Here is a 14,713-nt window from a genome sequence, read left to right as displayed (position 1 = left end):
GTTGTTAACTAGCTGCTTCCTATCAGGAAGGAGGGCTCTGTATGACAGCAACCTCATCCTTGGGGCTGTGGGAGATTACTCCATACCTTAGACCAAAGGGACTTGTTCAAGAGCACTATGATTGCTATTTTTCCTGGGAACACATCATGCTGTCACACCATCAGTCTTAGCCTATATAAACCTCATTCTTGAGATGGTCACTTTCTGTGCCCCTGCAGAAAGCAGACTTTAAATCAGAGGCTTCCTGTGCTCCTGCACTATTACCAGCCTCCAGCAACAGCTCTGAAGGCAGCAGTCTCAAACTTGAGCCCTCTATGGCACTCAAAGCAAGGGGTAGGAAGAGTATTTTGCTAGCACAGTAGTTTTTCTCTAGTTCTGCATGCAGCTGCACTGCATCAACCTAAAGGTACTTTCCTGGTTACGTGCCTGCTAGCTTGCACCTCGTTGAGCTGACTACAGTTTAAAATGAATTTGGCCTGGCAGAGCATAAGCCTTGCTTTCCACTGCAAGCCTCTTTACTGAAGGCTCTCCTGGGACTGCAGATTCCTGGAGGGAGTAGAAGAAAAGCTGCAGAGCTGGGCACAGAGCCACTTTTGCAGGGAGAAAATACTGACATAGTGCCATCTGCCCTGTAAAAGTTGTTGGCACTGTAAACATGCATACCACATCTTCAACGTGTAGAATGCCCCATAGAAAGAAAGTTAACATCCCTTGCTAAATCACACCCCTTTTCCTTTGGATTTCACTCTGCTTGCTTAGATTCTTACAGAAATGCTTAATATTATGTTGTCTGGCTGACTTTACCCCCTGTCACTTTTGACAGGCTCAAGTTAGGGGGCTAACTGGAATGCATGTTTAATGCTTTGTTCATGATTGTGCAATGAGGATGGAAAAGCTGTAATGACTGTTCCATGATGCAGGGCCTATAAATAGAGTGCATGGAAAAGGGTGCTCTCTAATGCATTATGTTCTAATCAATAACAAGCTGACTCCAATTATATTTTATTGTCTCTGAGAAAAGTATTTACATGGCATAACAGCTGTGAGTCACAGCAGTGGTTTAGTTAGGAGTCAGATTCACTTAGAAATACTTGAGGCTGATTTTGTTTTCTGCACTCAGGCACTGCACAATGGACTGCTCTTGCTGCAGTTAATATTTAATCCCTTCACTGAACTTGCACTACTTACCTCTAGGTGTGCCTCACAAGAGTACCCTCTAAGGCCATAGGAATGAAAAGGTTTCTAGCTGGAAATGAAAACCCCAACAATCTTATTAATTCTTTGTATGGAGAAGGTGTAGAGATATCAAGTACATAAGATCCTTCAAGTAAATGAGAAAGAGAATAAAAGTAAAAGTGAAGAAAGAAAGAAAGATGACGGGTCAAAGTCACTTGTCCAAAGTTGCACAGCAGACGATTGGCAGAGAGGGGAGAACAACCCAAACTCCCTAAGCTCTGCATTGTTAGGTCTGGCTGTAGACCTTGGGTTTCATTTTTTGTTTTCTCTGTGGTCTGAGTTGTTTTTGCATTACTTTGTGGCTGTTGAAGACTCACAACAGGTACATAAAGGTCCACTAGAGATACACAGGTGTTGTGAGTCACACGGCAAGTAACCAGAATTCAGTCATATGGCACAGATCTTATGTACATAGGAGCTTGAGGAAAACCTTCACAAATCAATCAGTAGACTTCAGATACTCAGAACATGAAGAAATCCAAATACTGTGTACTTAATGAGAACTGGACCAGGGAGAAGCACATATTTTCAACTTTCAGCCATTTTTCCTCTTCAGAAATGACAAACACTGTGAAAAGATCTTTTGTATCTGTTTCCCAACAGATATAAATCATACCAAAAAAGAAAGAAACCTTCAATATATATACTGCAATATGGTAAGTACAATGGTAATTATTTTAATTTGATGGATCTAATTTTCAAGTGGCATTTACATCCCTGGTTTCTTCAGAACACTTAATGCTTTCTGACAGCCAGTGAGGATGATATCTTGAAAGATGGAAAGCTGGGAGGCAGAACAACTTTGGTGTTCCAGGACATCATCTATGTGGAGGTAGCCTAATAGCAACTAATAGTATGAGGTTCCTTTTGTCTCACAAAAGGAAACATTTTGGGAAACTTGCTTGTGCTTTCTTGCTTTTTTTTTTTTAACTGCCAGAGAAACATGAGAAGAGATAGACTGAGATTCAGTGGGAGTAATAGGTAGCAGTCAAGACCAAAAATATAAAGTAACCCCAGAGATAAAGCAGAGTCATTTATCTCTTGGACACAACTATCCTTTGGTGAGAGGAAGCACGTTGCTGTCAGTGAGTTACAGACATCAGAAGCCAGGGCCCAGAAATACCCATTAGCACATTATTGTAAGGCTGGATCTCAATGTAGCTCTGCCTTTGAGAAAGGTGAGGTTGTCTTGCTCTTGTCTGTGCCTCTTGGCTGTTGAGATTTTGGACTCTGACAGTGTCCTGGGAAGTTGCTAATGTCTGGAGCCTGATTTCCAGAGAAACTGCATTATAGGCATGTATGTTTTGCCAAAAGTTGTATCTTCCCTTTTGTAATGTCTTTGTATTGCTCAAGTAGCCCGAGCAAGCACCAGGTACCAAGTTACACTTGTGCTTGGATGGTCCAGTGGTTATTCTGACACAAAATGGGAATTCACATTAATCAAATCACTGCTTGCTCAATGCTTTGGGGATGTAACATTTTGCATAGCATCAGTACTTGACTCTCATGGTCAGTTGGTCACATCCTTCTCCTCCATTTCTGACAAAGCTATCCAGTTTCACAGGCCAAACTGAGGGCCATAGAGATGGAATGACCACTGCTGTGTAAATAGAATCACCAGGGTAAATCTGTAAACATGCAATGTTAGGAGGTTGTCAGATCTGATACTTCCAATACCAGACCATAGTTAGTACCTCTGCTATGATCTAGGCATGCAGAAATGAGTCATTGCTGACCTTGAACTTGGTAAGTCCATGAGCTCACAGGAAAGAAGATTTATCTCACTTTGCACTAAAAACTTTCTCAATATTTGCAGTCACATGAAATGCAGGGTGTGGGATGCCTCTTGGTGTGATAAATTGCTCTGGAGCATTTGAAGATTCAGTAGTTACACTTTTGATTATAATAATTCCATGCACTCAAATTATAATCATTGTGTTTGTCTGACACAATGCAGTCCAAATCTTTCCTGATGCCTCCAAAAAGTACTCAACCTCATTTGTGTTTCTAACATCAAAATGCATGTGTATTTCAATGTTTTTAAACAATTACCCAGGAAATTATTACCCTCCTACTTTATTTCATCTACCCTATTTTACAGGGCATCTCTTTTGGAACCCTGCCTTGGCAGAATACAAAATACACTCTGGTAATCGAAGACAACAGTTCACTTCCTGAAACAAATTTATCCACTTAAACACTTCTCAAACAAATCCAGGAATCAGGAGCACTAAAGAGGATAAAGGCCTAAGCAATAGGATTCTGTGTACTGCATTTGCATTCTTTAATTATCATCTCCTTTAAAGGGAGAGAAGGTCTTATTTTGCTAGACAAGATAGCTGCCAACCTTAATGAAAGTGTACTATACTAATTTCCAAACAGTTTGGAGGCTGCTCCTGAGCAGATGTGCAAGTCCAGCCAGTGACCTTCTTATGAGCAGGACTTTTACATATATGTCTCAAGAACAGCTTTCAGCTATTTTTTTCCCTCTGATATTGTTGTGCTCTTTGTTTGACCCTAAGGAACCGCTAGTATTTCCACTAGTCATTGGCAAAACTCCCACAGACTTCAATGCAAGTTAAATTTGTCTGCAGAAAGAGACATGTCATTTAGTCTGTGGTTTGGTCTCACATTAACATGTGCTGCCCATTGCTATGCAAAACAAAATAACAAGCTTCTAAAAGGAAAGTTTATTCTTTTGCATATGTGCTTTCTAACCACATAAGAAACAAATAAAGATGGTAATTTCACTGGCTGCAAGTAAATGTCTGGAGCTTCTTGAAAATGGTATTTCAGAGGGACCACATGAACCTGTAGGGCTCACTCAGACGCAGGTGCTAATTCCATGACTAAGCTGTGTTGAAGTGACTTGAAGACAACTGCAAAGTGACATTCAATGGCTTACCATCTCTCAGGTCAGTGACTGCCCCAGTTCCTCTTTGTTGGGTGGATGTGCCCCAGGGCAACTGTAATCCATGTTAGGAATTAACTTGGTGTTGGTTTAGGGTACCACAAAAAAAAAAAAAAAAAAAAGACTGCCCAGTCTGCAGTGGTGATGACAAGAGCTGATTTTTGTCAGAATACAAAAAGAAGGTGATGGAGAATAGTATGAAATATGCTCTGTGTCATTTCATAATTCAGGGAAAGGTTCTTGTGCAAAACATATTTTTAATCCTACTCTGAGAGAGCAGAATGGTACTGGAGACAATTCCAAAGCATAGCTAGGGGCAAAGCAAAATTACCCTTAATGGATGCTTGAAAAGTGTGGGATATAAAATGTTTGGGAACAAAAAAAAAAACTAAATAAAAATAAACAAGACTGAAAGCATATAAAATGATGCAGACAGAAGTTAATCAGGAAGACAATGAAGGCAACTTCTTGAAAGGAAGTTTTTAACCTTTTTTTTTTTTCCTAAATGAAAGAAAAGCAGGTAAAAAAAAGTATATTTTCACCATATGCACAGCTAACCTATTTTTCTATTAAAAGAGACTCCTCTTAATGCAGAAAGGCAAGTTAAGTGTATTTACAGCTTAAAGCAGTGTCCAGAGTTGTAACAGGACAAGCATGCAGGGCTCCAATCCCAGTCTTGGTGGGAATGCAGATATAATGGGGGATGTGAGAGGTGTAGGTTCAATTTCCTTCTCCACCATGCAATCTCAGTTTGGCCAGGGAGGGATGAAAGACAGTAGCTGGGCAGATGTTGAAACTTGGTTTGGAGACCAGAATCCCACACAAATTCTCTGGAATTACATAGCTCAATGCCTTTTGAACATTGGTCTCTCAGTGCCTCTGCTCTCCAGCTGCAAAGTGGAAACAATGTCTCTGCATCCCAACCAAAACATATGAAAGAGACAACCCATCAATGTGCACAGATACATACTCCTGAGACTGACAATCAGAGAAACATTATCTCCAGAATGAATTAACTCATGTTCCTACTTCTAGGGATTATTGTTGTTATTTGGTTGTGTTGTTTTCCTTTGTTTTTTTCCTCTCCCTCCCACAAAGTACATGAAGCTGCTGACTGCTGCCAAGGTCAAGCTGGGCTTGTAGTGCAGCTGCAGCCCTACTCCTGGAGGAGTTTAGTCAGATGCCAGAGTGTCAGGAGGGCAGGAGCAGAGCTTGATGATTCTTGCCTGCACCTCAGCATTCTTCTCTTCTGCCTCTATTTTTTAAACTCTGGTCATTGAACCCATTCTTTTTTTCCAACAAGGGCCTTCATTGACAAAGCATCAGACAGGGCAGCAAAAGTGACCTCAGAGTGAATCTAAGTATGAACTATTGTCAACAATGTGTCATTCTTTTACTCCCATATACTGTTACAGTCATGAAACTACAATTCCCAGTGTGCAATAGCACAACTTTATCAAAATGGACTATTGGTTGCCTAGCAATTAAAAATATTGGCATCAAAATATCTATGCTTAGGGCTACAGAAGCAAACATTATCTGATTTGGTATTGTTTCCCACTCCAAACTGTGTTTTATATAGCAGTACAGCAAAATTCAGAAGTCAGAAGGTTCAGAGCACAAAAACTACTAGATTCACAGCAGAGGAGACACAAAAGGGATGCAGCACTTTTTGACTGTATCCTGCAGTATATACTGATATATAAATCACACAGCAAATATCAGAAGATGCAGTTTGGCATTATGTCCGACCATGCTTGAATAATCAGGTCAGTTTTATTTGTTACTGCTCCAATCTCTCCCAAATACTAGCTTCCTTGTTTTATTCTGATTCACACAGGCCCCACAACCATCTGTGATTTGGCAGCTTCTACTGAGTCAGAAAATGTCAGCAGGAAAGGGGAGGGGTGATTAAAGAGAAGAGACAGAAACTTTTCCAGCCCTCTGCTTGCCTGCCTTTTTAGCATTCTCTGTGTGAGCTCTGCTGGCAACACCTACAGTTCCTTTCTTTCATTAGAACATCTGATTGTGCTAACAGGGGCTGCCCAGCACTTGATTAAAGATGTGTTCTTAACCAAGAACAGTGCAATTAAATGTGAGAGTTGTATGGATCCAAGACCTTAATCAGGGGCAGGAGAATAAAGTATTGCAGATTTAGAACCTGATGCATGGAATCTGTTAAATCATACTGACAGTCACAGACCAGTCCAGCTTGTAATCCAATATGCCTTATATGGTAAATTCAGCAACATTTTAATAACTATCCACTAGCTTGGTAGTAAGTTCTTTTCATGACAGTGCAAGTGCAGTTCTTTTCATGCACTGTCAGAGCCAACCTTTGGGACACTCTCCTTTTCCCCAGAACTAGGATTAACACTCAGGAAATTTTGCCAAAGTGTAATTGGGTGATATTTGTTAGTCAAACGAAATAATTCCGTTTTTGTCTGTTCAGGTCCTTCTTTCATGGCTTGTCTCTCACAAATTTAGTGATAGGACATGCTAGGTAAAAGATTGATCTTAAACACATACAGCATATCCAAGATAGAAACGACTTCTAATGATCTCAGTGGACTTTGGATTTGTTACTGTTCTTTCTGGGCCAAAAAGAAGTTCCTGTTGTCTCTCTTCTATGTCTGCAGAGTGAGTAACATAACCTAAAGAGAACAGTCAGCCAAAGAAAGCATTACTATAACCATTGTTTTGCACAAGAGGAACACAAGCTGAGGCCCACAGAACCATGAAAGTGCCTCACTCACTCCAGCAGAAATAAGCAAGCCCTAGGTCCCTATTTGAGAATCTCACCCAGTGGTTTGAGCCAGATCAGGTCCTGGTAGATCAAAAAGATGACAACAGGTCCCCAGAGTCACAGTCCCATAATCCATTTTGTTACTGTTTCTGTTCTCTGGTTTAAAGCAGGAAACTTACTGTAACATGCAGTCATTAGACCAGACATATACGTATGAGGAGGTGCTGCAGGAGAGCATACATCCATTTTGAAAAAAGACTCTTAAGATTGTAAATAAATATTTATAGAACTATTTGCCCAATTGCTACACAGTTTGAAATGTAGAATAAGCTTGACAGAGTTATCAAATTACTTGGGATAATGACCAAATCTCTAAAAAATTATTTCCTTGCAAATCTATGAAAGCAAATACAGGCTGTACACAACCAGTAAATTACTCCCTGTGAACTGACTCTAGGCAGAACAAAAGGTACCTCCTCAGTCTTCAATGAGATCTACTGCTAATGCAATGTAGTCCTGATATTTCATGCTGGGGAGGGAAGAGAGAGAGGCCTAAGAGTCTGAGGTCCCCCATGGAGAAGCAGGATGCAAAGCCCAGGCAAAAGGTCCTGTCTTCTCAGCACCTGAGCCAAAGATGTGCCACTGGCCCTTGGCTAGGCTGGTACAGCTCACTGGGAACTGGTTTCTGACCTCACCTGCCTGTTCTGCCTTAGACTGTGACAAACCAGCCTGCTGCAGTGTGTGCCCAGGAACACCTTCTGTGCTGTTTCAGGCCAGGATAGTCTGAAATGGGGATGGATTGTTAGATTTGACCAATTTTGCTGGGCAGTGGTGACAGAAAGTCTTCTGCACCACAACAAAGGCATGTTAATGGCAGAGTAATATCCTTGGACTGGAGCAATGTTGTGAGCTCCAGTGAGCACAATTGTTCTGGCTCAGTAGCACAGATCACTTCTCACCAATTGCTTCCTTTGACACTGCAGAAGGCATTTACTTTCCCAGGATGAGCCTCTGGAATGAACCATAGAAGTTCCTCACCCAATTCAATGCAAAATCAGCTGGGTTTTCCCTTCCTCAGAATCAGGTGGGTTTACATCTGTCAGAGTGTTTGGCCTGTAAGGTGGGAGCAGGTTTCACCCTTTCCCTCTTCAAAGAGCAGTAGAAAAGAGCACAGACCATCTTACATTGCTACAGCTGTGTCTGCTTCACTTCCTTCCTCCTTCTTACCCCCAGAAAGTCAAGAGTTCCTTGCTATTTCTTTTTCAGCTTCATTTTTCTGCACTTCAAAACTAGGATTGTTTATGCTTGCTCCACAGGACTGCAGAAAACACTAAAACAGTGCAATGCTCTAACATCTCATATCCAGCATGCTCTCACACTGTAAGCTACTTGCAAAGAGAAGAGTGGTCTTCCCAACCTCCAAATTTATTACTTAGCTGGATCACAATCTTTTATTCTACTTCCAAAGTGTAGTGATCAGAAGTACTTCTTGTGTGATAGCATTAAAGAATTTTGCAGATCAAAGCCTGTCTGAAGTGATGGAGATGGTGACTACCCCCCTCCTCTAGATCCAACTTAAAAATAAAAGCTGTGTGTGTAATGCAAACCAAATTGTCTGTGTCTCTGCCAAAGAAATAAGAAAAACCAGAGTGGCATTTCCTTACTCCGGACCTGTGGCAGCTGGCCTCTCTTGTAATATGGAAATTCAGTGGTGGGTAATATCAGAGTCATGGAAAACAGTTTTAGTCAGCAGTGAGTGGGTGTGTACACTGTTTCAGAAAGAGAAGTTAGCTGTTGGACTCTTTACGGTGTTTAGGACAAGTAACATTGTGAGCTTTAACCTCAAACAAGCCTAAACTTGCTGTGGGTGTCAACAAGACCCTTCTTCCTGCTGCCTTTCTTGGTTAGTAGCAGCAGCAAGCAGTCCTGCAGCAAAGATGATAGCTAATGATATCAGTACCCACTTATGGCACAAGAGCTGACTTCAATTCAGCTCTGACACTTGTTGCTCACTCAGGAAAGTCAGTGCAAACCTGTGAATCCAGCTATGAGCACAGAGAAGTTCATCTATTGCTCCTCTATACAGGAGGAAGAGACCACTCCTTTTTTATATCCTTCTATAGCAGTAAATCATCAGAGCTAAAGCCTGTGCAGCAAAGCTGGTGGTATCTGCTTCCTTGTTTTAGTAGAGATGTTCCACATGTGGCTTTTTTATGCAAGGTTTTTTTTTGTTTTGTTTTGTTTTGGTGTTTTGGGTTGGTTTTTTTGTTTTGTTTTGGTTTTTTGGGTTTTATTGTTGGGTTTTTTTTTGGTGTTTTTTGTTATAGTTTCCCCTGTGGGTTCATGGCTTTTACACAGTTGTTTTTACAGGCTAGTGATCACCAGTGTGAAACAGCAGGAAATTTTGAGCCCGCATGAAGTGCTGTGAGATTTATTACTGTACACTGCTAATACTTATACATGCATGTAAAATTTGAAGTTTCTTCAGTCATTTCAATGTCAAACTCTGTGGGAAGCATCAGGACTGGCAGATTAATCTGAGATTTGATTTTGGATTTTAGGGAGGTTCAAGTAGCAATTAAAATAAACCAAAAGTCTGAATTTGAAGATTCAGTTCCTCTCTGATTTCAATACATTCCTGTCAGACACACTTTACGTTTGACCCCTGTGTGCCAAGTGAATGAATTCAATCCAATCTTCCTGAATTGGGGAAATCTTCACTGTTAATCAAAATCCTTTTGATGCCTTGAGAGGGTAACTAGAACAGAGGCCAGACAGAGTTAAAGGAATAAAGGATGTATTTATTAAAAGGCCTTCAAAGTTCACACCTTGAGCAGTAGAATGTAGGGACTTAGAATATAAGTAAATAAAGGTAGTATAGAAAGTAATCTTACCCCTAAAGAGTTGCAGCTGGGCTAATTATTAAAGATTAGGAGCAGGCCTGACTTTAACAGGCCACAGCTGTAGCCAATAAGAAGAAGAAGAGTGCTCTAAAAGAGTGGATTGGTTGGTTGAGGGGAACTGGAGCCCATTGGCTGCTGCAAGAAGAAGGAAGAGTTAGTGCCTAGAGGAGCTGCCTATGGGAAACATCAAGGAGGTATGGAACTCTTGTAATAAGGAGACAACAATACGGAAGTTTTGCAATTTAATGACAACAGTAGAAGAGCCTGGCCAAGGCTATACCCAAGACAGATGGTGTGTCACAAGTTTTCATGCTTTTATAAGTTTTGGTCCATTTACATATTGGGGTTGATTTTCCAATTACAGCTTCAGGTAATGAAGTCCCATCCTCCTGGTTTCCTCTCTTCAATTAGCTGTTGTTTACACTTTTTGGGCCTGAAGCTGTAACGGTGGCCTTGGTTCTCAAACTAGAAAAGGATTCCTTTGTCTAACTAAACTGTGAAGAGAACTTGCTAACACTTTATATGAAGTTCAGAGTTATATACTAATGCACTATAGAATCTGGAAAATATGAAAGCTAAAACTTAAGGCATCATTTTATCTACAGCCTGTCTTTCTTCAAATCACAGGACAATGTAGGTAGGGGTAATATGTATATATTCACACAAATATATATATTCACACTAGTCCTGTAAAGGCAGAAGCAAACCTATAATGTTTGAAAAAAATATAAAGGATTAGGACTGCTTTAGCTGAAAAAATGATAAATTACTTGATTCAACTTCCTACCCTAAAATGTCACAATACTTCCTTTCATTGGATTTTGGTTGTGATTCCAAGTCCAGCATAACACCCTTGCTTGTTCTGTTTTAGCTAAGACTGACTATAAAACCATGTACAGGCCCCACTATTGCTTCCCTACAGTGCAAAAACAAGAAGGAAGCAAAAAAATAAAAATTGATCAGTGTATATATCCATGTGATGTTTACATATCTGTGTGTATAGAGACATAAAAGGAAAGCAGGCACTTGGAATTAGTGAGCTCTGATTTTCTCAAATGTTTCTTGAATGATGACAGAGGTGATGGCTCCAGCATTATAGAAGCCTCGGTCTCCCAGACATATCTAAATGTATACAACCTATGAGACAGCAGTCTAGGCCAAAATACATGCAGGCTGGCACTAAATGGCATTGAAGGAAAAACAGAATATCTAACACATAACTCATAGGAGGCTTTGCAAGCAGCATAATGCTACTTAAATCATCAGACCACTGTTATCTTAATTTCTGAATGTTGCAAATTACTTTCATCATCCACTCTCCACTCACTACAGGAGAAAGAAACTGGAGCCAAGCTTGAAGAGACAGTTCACTTCTAAAAACCTTGGTGGGCTGACTGCAGATCACTTTGGCAAGAGATTTTTAAACAGTCTTAAATTTGTCTTGGCCTTTTGTGCATCTAGTTCAGCTTTTTTGGCAAAACTCCAGTAGTAAATGAGGTTTTCTTCACTTTCTGTCCCAACTGCTGTGAAATTTTGCTGTAAAATGAATTAAAATTGCAGAAATCCATCCAAAAGGTGGTTGAAGGGAATACAGACTCCTGCACAGAAAAGGAAAAAGCTTTTTCCTCCCTACAGAAGAAAAAAGGACACATGAAACTATTCAGCCCCAACCTGGCTTATGCAGTGCCTGTTGCAGAAAGATAACTAAAGCCATCTTTGTTTTCTCTCATCTGGTCTGTAGAAACATCATGTGTTTTGCAGGTCTGGAGGGCTGTGGAAGAGAAGCTGGAAAGTGAAAAGAAGCCTCCATAGAACTATTTTTACCAGGCCTATTTCTCTTCTAAAGTGGTTGAATGGTCCCCTTCTGATGGGAGGAGAGGGAAGGAAAGAATAAAACTGCAGAGAAGAGAAATGGAAGATCTTTGCACGGAAAACACTGTTAATCTTAAACTGACAAAGTCTCATCCATGTACTGGGAGACCAGTACAGCCATTTTTCTGTGCCTAAGCTTGAGAATTTTCCTTATTATCTCTATTTTCACTTCCTTTCTTTCTTTTTTTTCCCCCCGTAGTACAAGAGGCAAAATCATGATCAGAGCTGTAAGGTAGGCTTATAATATTTTGAAGGAAAACATGACATGCATAAGCACATTTCTTTCATTAAAAGATTTGATTGCATTTACTTACATGAAATTGGGCTTTCAGAAACTGCTGGATCCCATTAAGTCACATGCTATTTTTATGTAAAAATTTCAGTGCCATTCTTTGGGAGGAGTCTGTTTACATACAATATTAGACATCATTTCTCTGTATGTACTACGTATCTGACTGTGCTGCTCATATATGCAGTAAAGTGTCTTACAGCAAAAAGCAGCTTCACTGGACACTGTGGGACTTCCTGGAAGAAAAGTTCCTAAGATGTGCATGGATGTGCAAGTGTTTGTGTGTGTGTACACAAAGATTTAAGAGTGAATGAGCCAGTTTGTGAACTGGCTTGTTCAACTTACATCTCACCATCTTACCTCCTTTGGTAGCCAGCTACTCTCTGAGTAGATATTTTGGCCTCAGAAAAACTCCTATGAAACTGCTTACCAGAAACAGCATGGGTAGGTCAAGTGTCTTCAGCTGAATTTGGAAAAAAAAAATAAATCCCAAACTCCCAAAACAATCAGAATATCTTTGTGGAAACTAGAAAGATCCTGCAAAGAAACAAGCACACCATATGCACACACATATCTGGCTGTGGTGATCTTCCAACAACATCTTAAGCAGCTCTACATCACATATGGTACCAGAACAGCTGACCTGCTGCAGATATCTTGTGATAGGGAAGAAAAATTCAGTATGATTTTCTGTGTCACCATGCCAGCTGGCAGTGTCATGGTTGCAGAGTTCACATATGACTGCAATTTTCTGTAATGACAGTCCTTTCCTACTGTGAATATGATTTAGAAATTATTCTAGCTGCAGTAAACTCATTTAGGGAAATTTGAGGGGCACTGGCAGAAGTGCAGGCACATCTGCCACAACCAGTGGCCTCCTTCCATGTGTAGGGCCAGTCAAAATCAGACTCCTCAGCATTACAATCCCTGTGGTACATTAGCAGATTAGTAGAAGTCTATGCATTCACTGAGATCTAATATTAAAGAATCTCTGGCTTTAATGAGTTGACTAGTCAAGGGATTAAACTCAGCCAGTAATATCAGCCAGCAAAGCTTGCTTACTTGTGTTACATACCTTAGACATACCTGTGCAGGGCCTGCTGTCTTCCCATTGTTCATTTTGGGATTGCATCTACTCCATAGTAAAGGGAAAAATTATCTCATGTGACAGACCAGTATATTTTGGGCTCACACTTTAGATAATCTGATTTGAAGATATAACATGTATGGACTCCCCTACAGTGTCATTTTTTAGTGAATCTTGGCCATACATACAAACATGCACCATTAGGAGGAAACAAATTCCAGACCCTTTAACAGAAACATTGCTGACAGCAGGTACTAGAGAAGAGGCATTAACAACACATTCACTTTGATCATGTTGATGGTTCAATCTCTCTTATCCCATGGAAACTGTAGTACAATTCTTTCTAGAGCAACATAGTTAGCAAGGCACCCTTAGGTATGAGCTGTCACGGCCACACAGCAACTGGAACAACTGGACACATCAGAAACACATCTCCACTGATACAAGAACTTTGACCAAGAAGAGGTCTGAGGGAGAGGGGTAGAACCAAAGTGCAAAAGCAGATGAATTGTCATTTCAAAAAGCAAAAGCACAAATTCTGTATAATGTATGCCATTAACAGTGAAGAAAGTGCATTTTCAGTGATGCAAAACAATAGGTCAAGTTCTAATATATTTGTGAATAGCAATAGTAATATCAGCACTTTTTAGAACAGCCTGCCCAAAAAATATTTTGGCTGCAGTACAGGTAGAAAGTCCTATGGAATGGCATATACATACAGACCAACAGCAATAAACCACATAAAAGTACACACTAAGAATCAAAGAGGGGTGGGAAGGCCAGAGGCAACATGGGGCTTTGATTCTGTGCATTTAGAGCACCTTCCAGTGTAAAGACATGTACACAACTAAAGACACCATTACAAATGAGAATACCATTACTGAAAATATCAGCATGAAATGGCTAGAGTTGTATATTACAGATCTCAAAGCCAAAGAAATCCTTTGCATAGCAGCACGGTGAGAATTGTGTAAGTTCTTGGGCCTGCCTTCTGGATTGCTGTAGATCTTTGCTAAAATGCTGTTGAAGACATTTGGATACAAAATCCCTATTTAAAACCTCAATTTTTAAAATAGACAACTGGAGAAATAAACTGGTGGTCTGAATGCTCTGGAAAATTCTATTACACTGATTGCAAATCCTTTCCTACATATAACAGCCAACTCCCTTACAGTGTGTGTAATAGTGAGGGACAATTGTGTCATTACTGGAAAACAAAGTTCATTCCTTCAGCAACATTTTAAAGATACATAAGTCTGTCACTTACATTGTAAAGAAAAATCACCTAATGGAATTGTACTCTGAGTTTGAGGAATGGTATGCAGAGGTTTTGAAGGGAATTATTCTCCTCTACTCCTTCTGCCTCCAGGAGAGGGTCTGAGTCAGGCCAATTTTCTAACCTCCAGGTGGCCTGCTCTATCACACATTCAAGTAAGATGTGAGTGATTCTCCTCTGTGTGCTTCTACCCTGCCACGATCCTCCATAAAAAAGTCTGGTAAGATTATGGCTGTATGTCCTGGCACGAGGGGGAATGATGCTTTTTGTTAATAAGTACCAGACATCTGATTCCTAGTGACATCTCCATTTCAATGGGCAGCTGACTCTGTGTCTCCAGGGACTTACTAAGATATGCAATAAAGAGAGACTAATTCAGAGTGCAAGTAAGAA

The sequence above is a fragment of the Agelaius tricolor genome, unplaced genomic scaffold, assembly GCF_023055355.1.
Source record: "Agelaius tricolor isolate 1412-34295 unplaced genomic scaffold, bAgeTri1.0.p SCAF_1, whole genome shotgun sequence".
NCBI classification, from domain to species: domain Eukaryota; kingdom Metazoa; phylum Chordata; class Aves; order Passeriformes; family Icteridae; genus Agelaius; species Agelaius tricolor.
Note: the sequence above shows the minus strand (reverse complement) of the source record.